Below are 17,843 nucleotides of genomic sequence, written 5' to 3' on the forward strand. Positions count from 1 at the left end.
CTAGTCCCTTCCCCTCTGAGATCTGTCAGTTTGTTCCATGTATCCTTGCCTCTGGACCTACTTTATTCTTTCTCAAGATCGCTTCAGCTATTCAGGGGTCTTTTTTGGTTCCATATAAATTTTTGGAATATTTGTTCTAGATCTGTGGAAATATGCCCATGGTATTTTAATAGAGATTGCATTGAATCTATAGCAATCTTTGGGTAGTATGGACATTTTAATGATGTTAATCCTTCCAATCCATGAACACAGTCTATGATTCCATTTGTATCTTCCTCTATTTCTTTTTCAAATGTCCTACAGTTTTCTGAGTATGAGTCTTTTACCTCCTTGGTTAAGTTTATTTCTAAGTATTTTTGTTGTTGTTGCTGCAATGGTAAATGGGATGGGTGTTTTTTTTAGTTTCTCTCCTTCAGAGTTCATTATTGGTGTATAAAAATGCCATTGATTTCTGAATGTTAATTTTGTATCCTGCTACTTTGCTAAATTCATTTACAGTCAAATTTCATTTCTCAGACATCTCCCATCTCGAACAATTCACTTCTCAACCCAACAATCCTTTCATGCTGATACCTGTATGATCAGTCACGCCATCTCTCAGGCAATAAAGGAGAGAATTCGCAAGTATGAGTCATCATGTCTCAAAAACACCTGGAAGGCAGGTAGAGGCGTTAAGGGGACAGAACACAGACCATCTCCAGATGCCATTGACATCACTGATTTCCATCCTCACAAACCAAGGATGGAAATGACTTGATTCATTGGTCAAGTGAGCAATTCTCTAAATAATTGTAACTCTGAAAAATCATTACCCCAATTGGGAGTTCAGGGAAATGTGTAGAGCATCTTATTTCTTCCCAAAGACATGTGTTTTCCACTCTGACCACAGCTACTTCGGGAAATACTTAAAGAGTCTATTCATTCCTGGCTCTGAAAGCAACATCCTTTTCAAATAACAACTTGGTTCTCCTCCATCCCCCCACTGATTTAAAGTGCTAAGGATGTCTGAACTTGGGCTTATTACCAATAAGATCTGATGGCTTACATCAAGAACCAGTGGCTTCCTTATGAAATGCCACATCTCCCTTCTGTCATGTTGTAGAACCTTTTTACCAAGTTTATGGCCCATGACTAATCAAAGTGCTATGGGATGCAGTTTTTTCCAATTATACTATTCGCCAAATCTACAGGTGATAATAAGCCATGTTGGGAGCATGTACTTGTAATCATTAGCCAGGGCACTCCCACATAGTTTGTCGGTGTGATGATTCAGGCCTATGAGGAACTGATTGGGGCAGCTTAATTCACTCCAACTCTTTCTCTTCCAACAAAGAGTCAAAGTATAGAACCGGCTTTTCTTCTCCACAGCAAAAAGTTGCTTCTTTCAACTGTGTCACAAGAAAGGAAAGGAAACTGCAGTTTGAAAATGCTTTGGGAATGAGAAGACTTCTGAAGAAAAGTACAGAGGGCCCATCAGAGTCTGACACTAAGGATCACATTCCAACCATCCTTGGCAACTTTGTAGGGAGTTTGCCTGTTATTCCTCATTTCTTTACTGAGCAAAAGGCTTTGGAAATAGAAGACACTAATTGACTGATCTAATGCAGACCACAGAAGCCTTTCCAAGGGAAGACAGTTAGGAAGCACAATTAAAAGAAGGTGGAAAGATTGCCCCCATTCCCAGGCTCCCATGAGACACTGATGTTTGTTGCACTGGTTAGGATATAACCTCTGTGGCTCATCTGATTTGACATCTCTCCTGGTGCAAGTCATGTGGTTTTGATCACAAGGCAAGCAGAGTATGCAACTGTAACTGGATTGACACAAACCCTCAAACACTCCTAGAAAACTAAGCAAAAATATATTTTATGACAGAATCAATAATACTATGTCCCACTGGGAAAGAAAACATAACCCAGGCCTCAATTAGCCACCCAGAGCTTTCCCTATTACAAGATGAATCAGGGAACCTAAGACCTTCACAGGAAGACTGGTTTGGTAGGGACCATATTAACACTTCCAAGGGGGTGTGAGGAACACTAGCTTGTGAAAGGTTCTGCTAGAAAGTGTTTTTTACACAAAAAAATTTTAGGAAACACTGATTTCCTTGTCTTGGAATTTCATAGGCCATTTTGATATTTCAAGAGTTCTAAAAACCCCTGTAGTTAAACACAACAGCAACCAAAAAAACACTTATACAACCATAGAAGCTTTTATAACTTAAAATCTATGAACATTCTTACAGATTTGTTTTTCCATAAAATGAACTTCTTCAAGAAACATTGAAATACATTCACATGCATCTCCCCAATCAGCAGTGCCATTCTCGGTGCTGAGACAATTCAGAGGACAATATTCTGAGAAGAACAAGATGGCCTCAGGTCACTTCTACTGAGCCTAGTGTTGACAACAGACCCAGGGCCAAACAGTGACAGTCCATCTCTTGGGAGAATCAGTCTGGTTTCAGCACCCAGAGAACTGGATTCAAGTTTAGGTCAGAAACTTCAGAAGAAGCTCAGAATGCTAAAAATATACGCTCAACCACATATATACTATAATTCAAAATAAAACCAATTCAAATTGTAAAATAAATATAAGGAAGCTTAACAGAATTCTAAATTATTCCATAATGACAACTTCAATACTGGAAATATCAAATTCTTGCTGAAAAATTGACACTCCTGAGAGATTCCAAGATGGAGGGGGAATAAGTGGAAACTACACTGACACTCACCCAGGATCAAACTGGAACTACAACTAAAATATAGAGAAACCACCCTGAATAATCAACTGAAGACTAGCTAGAGAGAATACTTATAACCAAGGACATGAAGTGAAGACTGCATAGAAAGCTCAGAGATGCAAGAGGGCTGGCCAAAATCCCAGAGACAGCAGCTGAAGTTATCTCAGCTATAGGGGGGTTCCCGATGAGAACCTCAAGCTGAGGTCTAAAACTTCAAGCTGGGCTCCCCAGCCCAGAGAACCAGAATTGAGAAAGGTGTCCAAGTAACAATTGGCTGTGAAAAGCAGCAGGGCTTCTGTCTGCCAGGGAGAGATGGCTGGAAATGCAGGCACCCTTTTAAAGAGCCAATACATGAAATTTTGGGTGCAGCCACTCACCTTGGGATCCTGCAGAGGGAGAACAGAGTGGACTAGAGCTGTGTGAGGAAAATCTAGGGGTGCTGACTCTAGGAATAGAGCACAAAAGATGGCCATCTGAATAGCTGTGCTGAGTCATAGCCCATGCTGTAGAGGACATCTATCCCAGGCAGACATTTACTATCCAGGCTGCTTTTGCCTGGGGGGGAGGAAGCAATTGATCCACCCATTGGAAAACCTCTCAACCTACCCTGTGTAGTTTATACCTTGCTGAGATCTACAGCCTGAGGCTCATTAAGTGACTGAAAATAACAATCAGCCTGCAGGCAGAGGCAGACTTCTGGGTGCTTTGAGTCTTTGAATGATTTGCTTCTGGACCTGGGGCTTGGAAAAGCAAACCTTGGTGAGCATCTTGATCCATTCCAAATGCACCCAGCCCCAGCAGAGGGAAGCACAAGCTGTGGATCACTGATAGCTCCAAATGCAGTGCTCTACGCCAGTCACAAACAGCATCTGACATTAACCTGCAACAGAAATCATCCAAAAAGACTGAGAGTCCGAGCAGATGTATCTAATGCATAGAAACAAATCCAAACAGGCAGCCAAAATGTGGGACAAAACACAAGCCCTAAATGAAAGAACAGGAGAATTCTCCAGTAGAATAGATAAATGAAATGGAGATAAGCAATCTGTCAGATACAGAGCCCAGAATACTGATTGTAAGGATACTCAACAGCATGAGAAAAGAACTGGAAACTATAAAGAAAATTAAGAATAACATAACAGAAATAAAGAATACATTGGAAAGGGTAAACAGAAGATTATTGGAAGCTGAAGATCAGGTCAGAGATTTAAAAGACAGGGTAGAAACAATCACTCAATCAGAGAACCAAAAAGAAAAAACAATTTAAAAACAAGACAGTTTAAGGGAGCAGTGGGACAACATGAAAAGCAGCTATATTCACATCATAAGATTACCAGAAGGTGAAGAAAGTGAGCAAGGGAAAGAGAACCTGTTTGAAGAAATAATGGCAGAAAACTTTCCTAACCTGGTCAAGGACAAAGTCACACAAGTGCAGGAGGCACAGAGAGTCCCAAGCAAGAAGAACCCAAAGAGGCCCATGCCGTCACATCATAATTAAAATGCCAAAAATTCAGAACAAAGACAGAAGCTTAAAGGCAGGAAGAGAAAAGCAATCTGTTACCTACAAATGAGCTCCCATAAGGCTGTCAGCTGATTTCTCATCAGGAACTCTACAGGCCAGAAGGGAATGGCATGAAATATTCAAGGAAATGAAATGCAAGGATCTGAAACCAAGACTACTCTGTCCAGAAAGGCTATCATTCAAAATACATGGTGAAAGAAAGAGTTCCCCAGGCAAAAAAAGGCTAAAGGAGTTTATCACCACCAAACCAGCACTTCAAGAAATGCTAAAGGAACTGCTGTAATAAGAAGTAGAAATGCTTGATAAAACTCCCTTGTGAAGCCATCTGGACCAGGGCTTTTGTTTACTAGGAGTTGTGTTTTTTTTTTATTACTGGTTTGATTTCATCAGTTGTTGTTGGCCTATTCAGGTTTTCTGATTCTTCCTGATTCAGTTTTACATGATCTCACTCATATGTGGTATCTAATGAACAAAATAAACTGATGAACAAAGATGTAGAAGCATGGAGCAGACTGATGAATCTCAGAGGGAAGGCGAGGTGGCTGAGTGGGTGGGGAGAGATTAATCAAAGAACTTATATGCATATATGCACAACCCATGGACACAGAACAATAGCGTGATGAAAGCCTGGGGTGGGGCAGAAGTGGGGTGGAGGGGATCAATGAGGAATAAAGGAGGACATCTGTAATATATTCAACAATAAAGATCAATCTTTTTGATTGACCTTCTTGCTTTGCCAATGACTTAAACACATATTTAGTCTGTGTTAGATGATTAATCCAGCCAGCGTTCCCATCCCAGGATCTGCTATGCTTTTCCTGAGGCCTCAGAGCTCACTCAACCTGTGTAGGGCAGGCTGGAACTACCACTGAGCTAATATAGTAGTCCACCCTTACCCACAAGGGATACCTTCCAAGGCCCCGTAAGGATGCTTGAAACTGAATAGTACTGAATCTTATATGTATTTTTTCTATATATAGATATCATTTCACTTAAAGGAAGCACTTTACAGCTTCTCTTTGACATATCTGAATTGTGAGCACCATTGCTCTTGTTCTTTAAGTAAAATAAGGATTACTTGAACACAAGCACTGTGATACCGTGACAGTCAAAGTGATAACTGAAATGACTATTGACTAACAGGCAGGTAGTGTATACAGCATGAATATGTGAGACAAAGGGATGATTCACCTCTCTGGTGAAAAGGAGTGGGATAGTGCAGGATTTCATCATACTACTTGAATGGCGTACAATTTTAAATTTATCAATTATTTCTGGAATTTCCCATTAAATATTTTTGGACTGCAGCCGACCATGGGTAACTAAAACCATGGAAAGCAATACTATGGATAAGAAGGGACTACTATATCCCCCAGAGCAGCCCTCAACCAATGGCTGAGAAGAGTTGGTCTGTAAATACCCCAGTTCCTTGCCCCTCAGTCAGATTAATTCTGAGGTGTGTGCTCTCCGCTGTCTCCCAGAACTCCCCAGCAGATTTCAACCCCAGTTGTCAGTAGTAGCTGGCTGGATAATGTACTCTTTATTGACTCTTTTCATTTCCCTATCTCAACTCAACCCTCCAACCAGTATTTCTTGAGATCACGCCCCAAATACTCTACTTGCATTCAAATCCTTGTTTCAGAGTTTGCTTCCAGGGAACACAAACCAAGACACAGCTAGCATTTATTTCCCCACTTTCTTCCTCTCTAACCACACTTTGTTTTGCTTTATTTGTCCACCTTACAAGAAAATGTATTACTATCCCCAGTTCTAAGAATAGAGCCAAGCCAACCACAGGAATCTCAGTCCCCTTCCTAATGGTAGGGTAGGATTTGATCCAATTCTATCTAATAAGATCTGAAGGGAGAATTCTGGAAAATACTTCCTCACTCCAAAAAGAGAGATGTCCCCTATTCTTTCACTGGAAGATGATGTGTCAGAATGTGATGCCCAGAACTGCACACACCAACTTATGATGAGGGCAGCCAACCTGGAGGGAAAACTGACTCACCTAATATGCAAAGTGGAGAGATGGCAAGATCTTATCTCATTGATGACATATTTGAGAAGCTGGGGACAGCTGAGTCTCCAAAATTCTTAGTAATACAACAATTTTAGTAGGAATATTCTGTTACTTTCAGATAAAAATATCCTACCTAATATACCTTCCCAAAGCTTTCAGAAACCAAAACAAACTGTTTTGTTTTGAAACCCTGCCACTTGAGAAGTAAAATCATGTGTAATTTTTATCAGAATTCTTAACAATAAAGGCTAGTTCAATAAATTATAGCACATACTATACATTCATGGAAAATTCTACTTTAAGAAAAGTGTTTAATGCACAGAAAATTATTTTAGCATATTTTAAGTGGGAAAAAAAATGAGATGGTATAAATGCATTGACAAAGTATTAAAGTTATTATCTAGAACTGTTAGTATTTATTTTCTGTCATCTTCCAAGTTTTCTATTAAGAAGACATATTGCAATTAAGTGGAAGCCACACTGGCACTATCCCAGGACCAAACTGGAATTACAACTAAAATGTAGAAAAACCATTCTGAGTAATCAACTGAAGGTTAGCTGGAGAGCACCCTCATAACAAAGAACAAAAAGTGGAGACCACATAGCGACTGGTAGGAAGTGTGGAAGCATGAGAGTGTTGGATGGCCTTCCACAGATAGCAGATGAAATTCCAGAGAAATATCTTAACTGTGAGGGGTTCCCAGGGAGAACTCTGGGGCCCATACTCCAAGCTGGGCTTCCCAGCCCAGAGCACCACAACTAAGAAAGGTGCCCACATAACATTTGACTGTGAAAAGCAACAGGGTTTCTGTCTGAAAGGGAGAGATGGCTAGAAATGCAAACACCCTCTTAAAGGACCAAAACACAAAGTTTGTGTGCAGCTGCTCACCTTGTTCTCCAGCAAGGGGAGGGCACAGTAGACTGGAGCAGTGTGAAAAGAATTCAGGATTGAGGGGTCTAGAGATGGAGCTCAGAGGGTGCCCATTTGAATTTCTGTGCTGAGTCATTCACCCATACTGCACAGGACATCTTTCTCAGGCAGATCTTTGGCAGCTAGGCAGCTTTTGTCTGAAAAAAAGCAAATTGCCTAACCCACCAGAAAACCTCTGGCCCCACTCTGTAGAGTTTATGCCTTGCTGTGGTCTACAACCTGAGGCTTATTAAGAGACTCAGATCAATCAGCCTGCAGGCAGAGGCAGACCGCTCAGTGCTTTGAGTCCTTGTCTGATCTGCTTTTGGACTCGGGCCTTGGAAAAGTAGACTTTGGTGTGCATGCTGGTTCTGTCTAAATTCACCCAGCCCCAGCAGAGGGAACCACAATAAGAGGGTACTCTAAGCCAGTCACAACAGCATCTGACATTGGCCTGCAACAGAGACCCTCCAAAAAGACAGGGAGTCCTAGCAGATCTAACACACAGAAACAAACCCAAACAGGCAGCCAAAATGTGGGACAAAAACAAGAGCTCTAAATGAAAGAACAGGAGAATTCTCCAGAAGAATAGATAAATGAAGTGGAGATAAGCAATCTATCAGATACAGAGTCCAGAATACTAATTGAAAGGATGTGCAACAGCATGAGAAAAGATATGGAAACTATGCAGGAAATTAAGAATGACATAGAAGAAATAAAGAATACATTGGAAGGAATAAACAGCAGATTAGGGGAAGGTGAGAATTGGATCAGTGAATTAGAAGACAGGGTAAAAAAAAAATCACTCAGTCAGAGAACCAAAAAGAAAAAAAACCATTAAAAAACGGGAGGACAGTTTAAGGGAGCTGCGGGACATGAACATCACAACATTTGCATCATAGGAGTGTCAGAAGAAGTGGAAAATAAACAAGGGTTAGAGAACCTGCCTGAAGAAATAATGGCAGAAAACTTGGCTACCTGGTCAAGTAAAAAGTCACACAAGTTCAGGAAGCACAGGAAGTCCCAAGCAAGAAAAACCCAAAGAGACCCGTACTCGGGCACATAATAATTAAAATGCCAAAAATTCAAGACAAAGGTAGAATCTTAAAGGCAGCAAGAGAAAAGCAACTTGTTAACTGTCAAAGAGCTCTCATTAGGCTGTTAGCTGATTTCTCATCCGAAACTCTACAAGCCAGAAGGGAATGGCATCAGGTATTCACAATAATGAAAAGCAGGGATCTGAAACCAAGACTACTCTCTATCCAGCAAAGCTATATATTCAAAATAGATGGTAAAATAAAGAGCTTCCCAGACAAAAAAAAGACTAAAGGAGTTTATCACCACCAAACCACCATTGCAAAAAATGTTAAAGTACTGCTGTAATAAGAACTTGAAATAGAGAGAATGAGAAACTTAGGCATAAAGAGATAAAATGGCAATAGATAAGTATCTATCAATAATAGCCTTAAATATAAATAGATTAAATGTTCCAATCAAAAGAGATAGGGTAGAGTTGGAGATGGCAACGAAATAGGTGAAAGCAATACACACCTGCTCCTGTTGCAGAACTGGAGATACTGCTAAAATTTAGAGCAATTAACCTGAATTAACAACAGAAAGACACCTGAACAGGAGTATTATATCCAAGGATTGAAAAAAAGAAGCTACACAGAGACTGGTAAGAAGGGTGGAAATGTGGAAACGGCTGGTCCCTGCACCCAGGGGCAGTGGCTTCAGCTCAAGAAATATTGCAGCTGCAAAAGCCCCCCCAAAGGAAAGAGAGTTTTCAATCCCACTCCAGGACTCCCAACCCAGAACACCAGCATCTGGAAGAAGAGCTTGCATAACATTTGGCAGCAAGAAATAAACGGGAAATTGGCCCACTGGAAAGGGGAGAGAATCTGCTTGAATCCTGGGTGTGCACAGGGACTGGCTCTCCGGCACTCACCTGGGGCTCTGGTGGAGGGAAGGAGACTCAAGGTGTACAGAAGCCATACGGAGAGAATCAGGGTGGCATAGCACTGGAGATGGGGAAAGCAGGCTTCTGAGACCCTGGTCAAGAGCCAACATCCCACACTGTCCCCAGACACCATTTCCCAAGGTCCAGTACCTTTATTCTTACAGCACCAGCTGGACAAAGTGCACTAATCTTATTGTCCAAATACTGGCTTTACCATCCTGCCAAGCTTGAGTCTGGTATAAAGAACTGTAGGCTGTACCTGAAAGGGACCTGAACAGTGCTTTTTCCTCTGGAGAAACTATAGACAGTCTTAGATAACATTGAACTGAGTGGCTGGGGAATAAGAGCTAATCTTCCCCTCCTCCCATGGGTTAGGTGGGTGCAATCCCCAATGGAAGGCACCTTGGACAGAGCAGCAGGCTATAGGCAGCTGCGGAATTAGGGAGAGGTGTGCACTTGTAAGCCTCCCTTCCGGATCTTTAGCAAACTAACCTGCTAAGGTCCTGCACCACTCCCAACAAGGGATGGCCTGAATTTGCATTCCCAAAGCCTGGATTTGCATTCCAAAACCAGCCTGCATCAAAAGCCAAGCATAGATCCACTGCTGGAGCAAAGTGCAAGCCAGAACGGGGACTTTGGAGCTCCTCCACCTCAGAGGACTTCACCAGGGTCTCTGGCAGTGAGTTACAGGGTGACAAGCTCTCTACTCCCCCCACAAGAGCCAGAGCAACCCCAAGCAGAGGGGACAGCCTTGTTCTATCACTCCAAACTCCACCTGCACTGTCCTGCAGGAGCAAACTCATTGGGAAAAGGGGTCACAAATCGGAACTGTGAAATCTGGTGTGACTCCCTCGAAGCCTCCCTTCAAGCCCTCTGGTGAGCTGTAGGGCAAGTGCCTAGCTCCTTTCTTGAGGGCCAAGTGCTTGCACCACCCCCAACAAAGGGCCACCTGGATTTGCATTCCCAAAGCCTGGATTTGCATTCCAAAACCTGGCCTGCACCATTAGCGAAGCACAGATCCACAGATGGAACAAAGTGCAAACCAGAACTGGGACTTTGTCTCCTCACTCAGAGGCCTTCATCAGGGCCTTTGGCAGTGAGCTATAGGGTGCCAAGCTCTCTACTCCCCCACCCCCAAGAGCCAGAGCAACCCCAAGCAGAGGGGGCAGCCTTGTTCTATCACTCCAAACCCCACCTGCACCTTTCTGCAGAAGCAGGCTCACTGGGAAAAGGGATCACAAATCAGAACTGTGAAATCTGGTGGGACTCCATAGGAGCCTCCCTTCAAGATCTCTGGTGGTGTGCACGTGAGCAATAGGGCAAGTCACTAGCTCCTTCTTGAGGGTCAAACACCTGCATCACCCCCAACAAGGGGCTACCTGGAGTTGCATTCCAAAACCCTGATGTACCACAATCCAAGTACAGACCTACAATGGGAACAAAATGCAAACCAGAACTAGATCTTTGGAAAATCCTCCTCAAAGGTCTTCAGTAGGGCATCTGGCAGTGAGCTGCAGAGATAGAGGAGAAGAACAAGCTCTCTACTCCCCCCACAAGAGTCAGTGCAACCTGAAGCAGAGGGGGCAACCTTGATCTATCACTCCAAACCCCACCTGCACTGTCCTGTAAAGGCAGACTCACAGGGAAAACAGGTCACAAATCAGAAATGAAATCTAGTGTGACCCACTAGGAGCCTCCCTTCAAAAGCTCTGGTGGGGTGCTGCTGAGCTGTAGGGAAAGCACCTAGCTTCTTTATTGAGGGCTGAGGATCTGCACCACTTCCAACAATGGGCCTCCTGCATATGCATTCCCAAAACCTGTCCTTACCACCAGCCACGTGCAGACTAAAAGAGGGAGCAATTGCAGGTCAGAACTGGGACATCTGGAACCATCCCTTTGGAGGTCTAAGTCAGAACCTCTGGCAGTGAGCTTCAAGGAGAGAGGAGGGTAACAAGCTCTCTCCCACCCCCCACAAGAGCCAGGGTTACCCCAAGCGAGGAGCCTTGATCTATTATTCCAAGCCCCACCTTCACTGTCCAGCAAGTACAGCCTCACAAGGTAAAGGGGTCACAAATCAGAACTGTGAAATCTGGTGCATCTCCTTGAGAGGCTCCCTTCCAAAGCTCTGGTGTGGAGCTTAAAGGAGAGCACCTACCTCCCCTCTTGAGGGTTAAGAACCCTTACCATCTCAATCAAAGGGTGGATTAGACTAGCATCCTCAGATTCTGCTGGCAATGCCCTGCTAATCTCATATCCACTGGAGGAAGGGCTTGTAAAGTAGAGCTTGGACATTGGACCTGACTAAATAAGAGCACTCCAAAAAGGCCTCTCTGGCAGAGCACTGCAGAGATAGAAATAAGTGAGCGACTCTCTCTTCTCCCAAGGGCAGGTGACATCCCAAGGGGAAGGAGGCAGCCTTGTTCTCTTCCTCCAAGTCCTGCTTGCAATCCCTGCTAGTGAAGGCTCACAGAGAAAAGAGAACATATCTCAGAGCCGGGTCATCTGGTGTGACCTCCTCAGAGCCTCCCCTCAGGGTTTCTGAAGGTACACCACTGAGCTAGAAGGCAAACAGATAGCTCCCCTCTTGACGTCTGAGGTGTTGTGTCACTCCATTCAAAAAGAGTATTGGATTTGCATTCCCATCTCCAGTTGTCTCCATCCTGCTAAGCTCAATTCTGTAGGGCGAAAGTCAATCACACCCACAAACAAGCCAACAACAATCAGCTCCCAATTACAATAGGAGGGTCCACATAACCCACACAAGGGACATTTCTAGAGCATTCAGCTCAGGAGTTCAAGAAGACTTTACCACCATGTCCCACAATACACGTACTACATAAGGCCACTGCAGAAACACTGGGAGTCATAGTTGTTCTATCTTACACATAGGAACAAAAGCAAAGAGACAGCTAAAATGGGGCAACAAAGAAACAATCCACAAATGAAAGAAAAAGAAAAATCTCCAGAAAAAGAGCTAAATGAAATAAAAGCATTCAATTTATCAAAAACAGTTCAAAATAATGGTTATAAAGATGCTCAGTCAACTCAGTAAGAAATAAAAAGAACTCAATGAAAACTACATCAACATGAAGAAACTCTAAATAAAAACCAGTTGGAAATAAAGCATACCATATATGACATCAAGAACACATTGGAAGGAATTAAAAGTAGGCTGGATGAAGGGGAGGATAGAATCAGTGATTTGGAAGACAAGGTAGAAAAAAAAACAAAAAAAACAGAACAACAAAAAGAAAAAAGAATTAAGAAGAACAAGGATAGTTTAAGGGAACTCTGGGCCAACAGGAAATGTAACGACATCTGCATCATATGGGTACTAAAAGGAGAAGAAAGTAAGCAAGGGATGGAAAACCTCTTTGAAGAAATAATCACAGAAAATTTCCCCAACATAGTGAAAGAAAAAGATGCAAAAGTTCTGGAAGCATAGAGAATCCCAATCAAGATGAATCCAAAAGACCCACACCAAGACATATCATATCAAAATGGCAAACGTTAAGGACAAACAGAGAATCCTAAGGACCACAAGAGAAAGACAATCAGTGACCTAAAAGGGGGCTTGCATAAGGCTGTCAGCAGATTTCTAAACAGAAATACTTCAGGGCGGAAGGGAGTGGTACAAAGTTTTCAAAGTAATGAAAAGCAGCAAACTGGAAACAAGATGGCTCTATCCAGGAAGGCTATCATTCAAAATTGATGGTGAAATAAAGAGCTTCCTAGACAAAAGAAGGCTAAAGGAGTTCAGTACAACCTAACCAGCATTGCAAAAATGCTAAAGGGACTGCTCTAAGAATTATTGAGAGTAAGGCACATAGGCAAAAAGGGGGAAAAAAGGTGTTAAACAAATACATATCAATAATAACTTTAAACGTAAATAGAATAAATGCTGCAATTAAAAGACATAGAGTAGCTGAGTGGATAAGAAAACATGATCCATATATATGCTGTCTACAAGAGACGCACTTCAGAACAAAAGATTCAAACAGATTGAAAGTGAAGGGATGGAAAAAAATATTCAATACAAATGAAAATTAAAAAAATCTGGAGTATCAATAATTATTTCTGACAATATACACTTCAAAATAAATACCATAACAAGAAACTAAGAAAGGCACTACATAAGACTAATGGAATCCTTCCAACAGGAGGATATAGCACTTATAACATAGATGTACCCAACATAGGAGCACCTAACTATATTTAAAAAAATCTTGGTGGACTATAAGTGTAAGATAGAGAGCAACACAGTCATAGTGGGGGACTTTAACACCTCCCTATCAACATTGGATAGATCATCAAGACAAAAAATCAACAAGGAAACGGAGAACTTAAATGACACACTAGAGCTAATGGATTTTTTTACATTTATAGAAAATTTCATCCTAAAGCAGAAGAATATACATTCTTCTAAAGCACACATGGAACCTTCCCAAAGATAGGCTACATGTTAGGACACGAAATAAGTCTCTACAGGTTCAAGAAGATTGAAATCATATCAAGCATCTTCTAGGATCACAATGGCATGAAACTAGAAATCAACCACTATAAAAAAACTAAAAATATTCAAATACATAGAGGCTAAACAGCATGTTATTAAACAATGAATGGGCTACCAATGAGATGAAGGAAGAAATAAAAAATTTCCTGGAGAAAAATGAAAATGAACAGACAACCACCTAAAATCTATGGGACACTGCAAAAGCAGTCCTGAGAGGAAAATTTATGGCATTACAGAAGTACTTCGAGAAACAGGAAAAAGCTCTCATAAATAATCTAACACTACAAATGTAAGAATTAGAAAAAGAACTGCAAGACAAGCCCCAAGTAAGTAGAACGAAGGAAATAATAAAAATCAGAGCAGAAATTAATGACATAGAGACTAAAAAACAATAGAAAAAAAATCAGTGAAGCCAAGAGCTGGTTCTTTGAAAAGATAAATAAAATAGATGAAAATTTAGCCAGACTCATCTGGAAACAAACAAAGAGGACTCAAATAAATAAAATCAGAAATGAAACAGGAGATACAACAATTAACCCAACAGAAATACAAAAGATTGTAAGAAAATGCTGTGAGCAACTATATGTCAACAACCTGGACAACCAGGGTGAATGGACAAATTCCAAGAAACATACAACCTTCTGAAGCTGTGTCAGGAAGAATCAGAAAACCTGAATAGGCCAATAACAACTAAGGAAATTGAAGCAGTAATCAAAAAACTTCCAGCAAACAAAAGTCCTGGACCAGATGGATTTACAGGCGAGTTTTACCAAACATTCAAAGAAGAATTAACACCTATCCTCCTCAAACTATGCCAGAAAATTCAAGAGGAGGGAAGACTCCCAAATTCTTTTTATGAGGCCAGCATTATACTAATCCCAAAACCAGATAAAGACACTACGAAGAAAGAAAATCACAAGCCAATATCCCTGGTGAACATAGATGCTAAATTCCTCAACAAAATATTAGCAAATTGGATCCAGCAATACATTAAAAAGATCTTACACCATGACCAAGTGGGATATATTCCGGGGAAGCAAGGCTGGTATAGTATCAGCAAATCAATAAATGTGATACATCACATAAACAAAATGAAGGACAAAAATCATATGATCATATCAATAGACGCAGAAAAGGCATTTGACAAAATCCAGCACCCATTTCTGATAAAAACTCTCAGCAAAGTGAGAATAGAGGGATCATACCTCAACATAATAAAGGCTATATAGGACAAACCTATAGCCAACATCATTCTCAATGATCAAAAACTAAAACCATTTCCCTCAAAAACAGGAACAAGACTGGGTTGTCCACTTTCACCACTCTTATTCAACATAGTACTGGAAGTACTTGCCATAGCCATCAGACAAGAAAACATAAAATGTATCCAAATTGGAAAGGAGGAAGTAAAAGTCATTATTTGCAGATGACATGATATTGTTCATAGAAAACCCTAAAGACTCCACCAAAGTACCACTATATTTGATAAACGAATTGAGCAAGGTAGCTGGATACAAAATTAACATCAGAAAACTGATGGCATTTTTATACACCAATAATGAACTCTCAGAGAATGGTATAAAAAAAAATATCATTTCCCATTACAACGAAAAAATAAGATACCTAGGAATAAACTTAACCAAGGATGCAAAAGACCTGTACTCGGAAAACTACGTGACACTCAAAAAGAAATAGAGGAAGATACAAGCAAGTAGGAGAATATACCCTGTTCATGGACTGGAAGAATTAATATCATTAAAATGTCCATACTACCCAAAGAAATCTATAGATTCTATTCAATTTCTATTAAAATATCAACAGCATATTTCACAGAGATAGAACAAGTATTCCAAAAATTTATATGAAACCAAAAAGGACCCCGAATAGCTGCAGTAATCTTGAGAAAGAAGAACAGAGTTGGAGAGATCACTTTACCAGATATCAAGCTATACTACAAAGTCATTGTAGTCAAAACAGCCTGGTATCGGTACAACAGCAGAGATGCAGATCAATGGAACAGAACAGACATGCCAGAAATAAACACATGCCATTATGGTCAATTAATATATGACAAAGAAGGCAAGAGCATACAATGAAGTAAAAACAGTATCTTCAATAAATGGTGTTGGGAAAATTGGACAGGTACATGCAAAAAATAATAATAATAACTACATCACCAACTTATTCCATACACAAAAATAAACTTAAAATGGATAAAAGACTTAAATGTAAGTCACAAAACCATAAAAATCATGGAAGAAAACATAGGCAGTGAAGTCACAGACATCTCACATAGTGGAATTTTAACCACTACATCTCCTAAGGCAAGAGAAACAAAGGAAAAAATAAACAGATGGGACTATATCAAATTAAAAAGCTTCTGCACATCAAAAAAGATCATCCTCAAAATACAAAGGAACCCCACCATATGGGAGCATATATTTGCCAAGGATACATCTCATAGGGGGCTAATTTCCAAAGTGAACAAAGAGTTCATACAATTCAACAAAAAGAAGACAAACAATCCAATTTAAAAATGGACAAAAGACCTGAACAGACACTTCTCCAAAAAGTACGTACAGATAGCCAAGAGACATATGAGAAAATGCTCAACGTCAATAATCATCAGAGATGCAAATTGAAACCACAATGAGGTATCACTTCACACCTGTCAGAATGGCTACCATCAACAAATCAACAAATGACACATGCTGATGAGGATGTGGTGAAAGGGGAACCCTGGTACACCGCTGGTGGGAATACAGACTGGTGCAGCCATTATGGACAACATTATGGAGGTTCCTCACAAAATTAAACATGGAGCTGTGTTTTGATCCTGCAATCCGACTTCTAAGAATATATCCTAAGAATCCTGAAACACTAATCAGAAAGAATATATGCACTCTTGTGTACATAGCAGCACAATTTACAATAGCTAAGATCTGGAAACAGCCCAAGTGCCTATCAGTAGATGAATGAATAAAATGCTGTGGGATATTTACACCATGGAATACTATACAGCTGTAAAGAAGAATGATCTCTTTCCCTTTTGGACTGTATGGATGGACCTGGAAAATATTATGCTAAATGAAATAAGCTAGACAGAGAAAGACAAATAACGCATGATCTCACTTATATGTGGAATCTAAAGAATAAAACAGACCAATGAACAAAATTGATCCAGTGACATAGAAGCATGGAACAGACTGTCGCATCTCAGAAGGAAGGCGGAGGTCGGTGGGTGGGTGGGGAGAGGTAATCCAAAGAATTTATATGAAGATATGCATAACCCATGGACACAGACGTGCAGGGGTCAATGGGGGGGGGGGGGGGGGGGGGAAGGACATCTGTAATACTTTCAACAATAAAGAGAAATTTATTTAAAAATTTATAGGGCAGCTGAATGGATAAGAAAATAAGAGCCAAATAGATACTGTCTACAAGAGACTCACCTGAGAACAAAAGGCTCACATAGGCTGAGGAAAAAGGAAAACCTTCTGGAGGACTTTAAAAGAGAGATCATCAGAAATACAGTTATAGTAGGGAATATTAACAACCCATTGACTTTACTAGATAGATCTCCTAGACAAAAAATCAACAAGGAAACAGTGACTCTAAATAACACACTAGATCAGATGGATTTAATTGGCATTTACAGACCACTCCACTCCAAAGCTGCAGAATATGCATTCTCTTCAAGTGCACATGGGACATTCTCAAAGCTAGGTCACATGTTAGGACACAAAACAAGTCTCTACAAGTTCAAGAAGATTGAAATCATATCAAGCATCTTCTCAGACATTTACACCATGGAATACTATACAGTTGTAAAAAGAAGGGTCACTTACCCTATGAGACAACATGATAGGACCTGTAGAGTAATATGCTAAGCAAAATAAGGCAGTCAGAGAAAGACAAGTGTCACATGATCTTACTCATACGTGGAATCTAATGAATAAAATAAACTGGTGAATAAAATAGATCCAGGGACATAGAAGCATGGGACAGGCTGACGAACCTCAGAGGGAAGGCAGGGGTGGGTGGGTGGTTGGGGAGAGATTAACCTAAGAACTTATATGCATATATGCATAACCCATTGACACAGACAATGGTGTGGTGAAGGTCCTGGGGAAGAGGTGTAGAGAGGAGGAATCAATGGGGCAAAAAAGGGG

Source organism: Miniopterus natalensis, chromosome X (assembly GCF_054644295.1).
Source record: "Miniopterus natalensis isolate mMinNat1 chromosome X, mMinNat1.hap1, whole genome shotgun sequence".
Classification (NCBI taxonomy): domain Eukaryota; kingdom Metazoa; phylum Chordata; class Mammalia; order Chiroptera; family Miniopteridae; genus Miniopterus; species Miniopterus natalensis.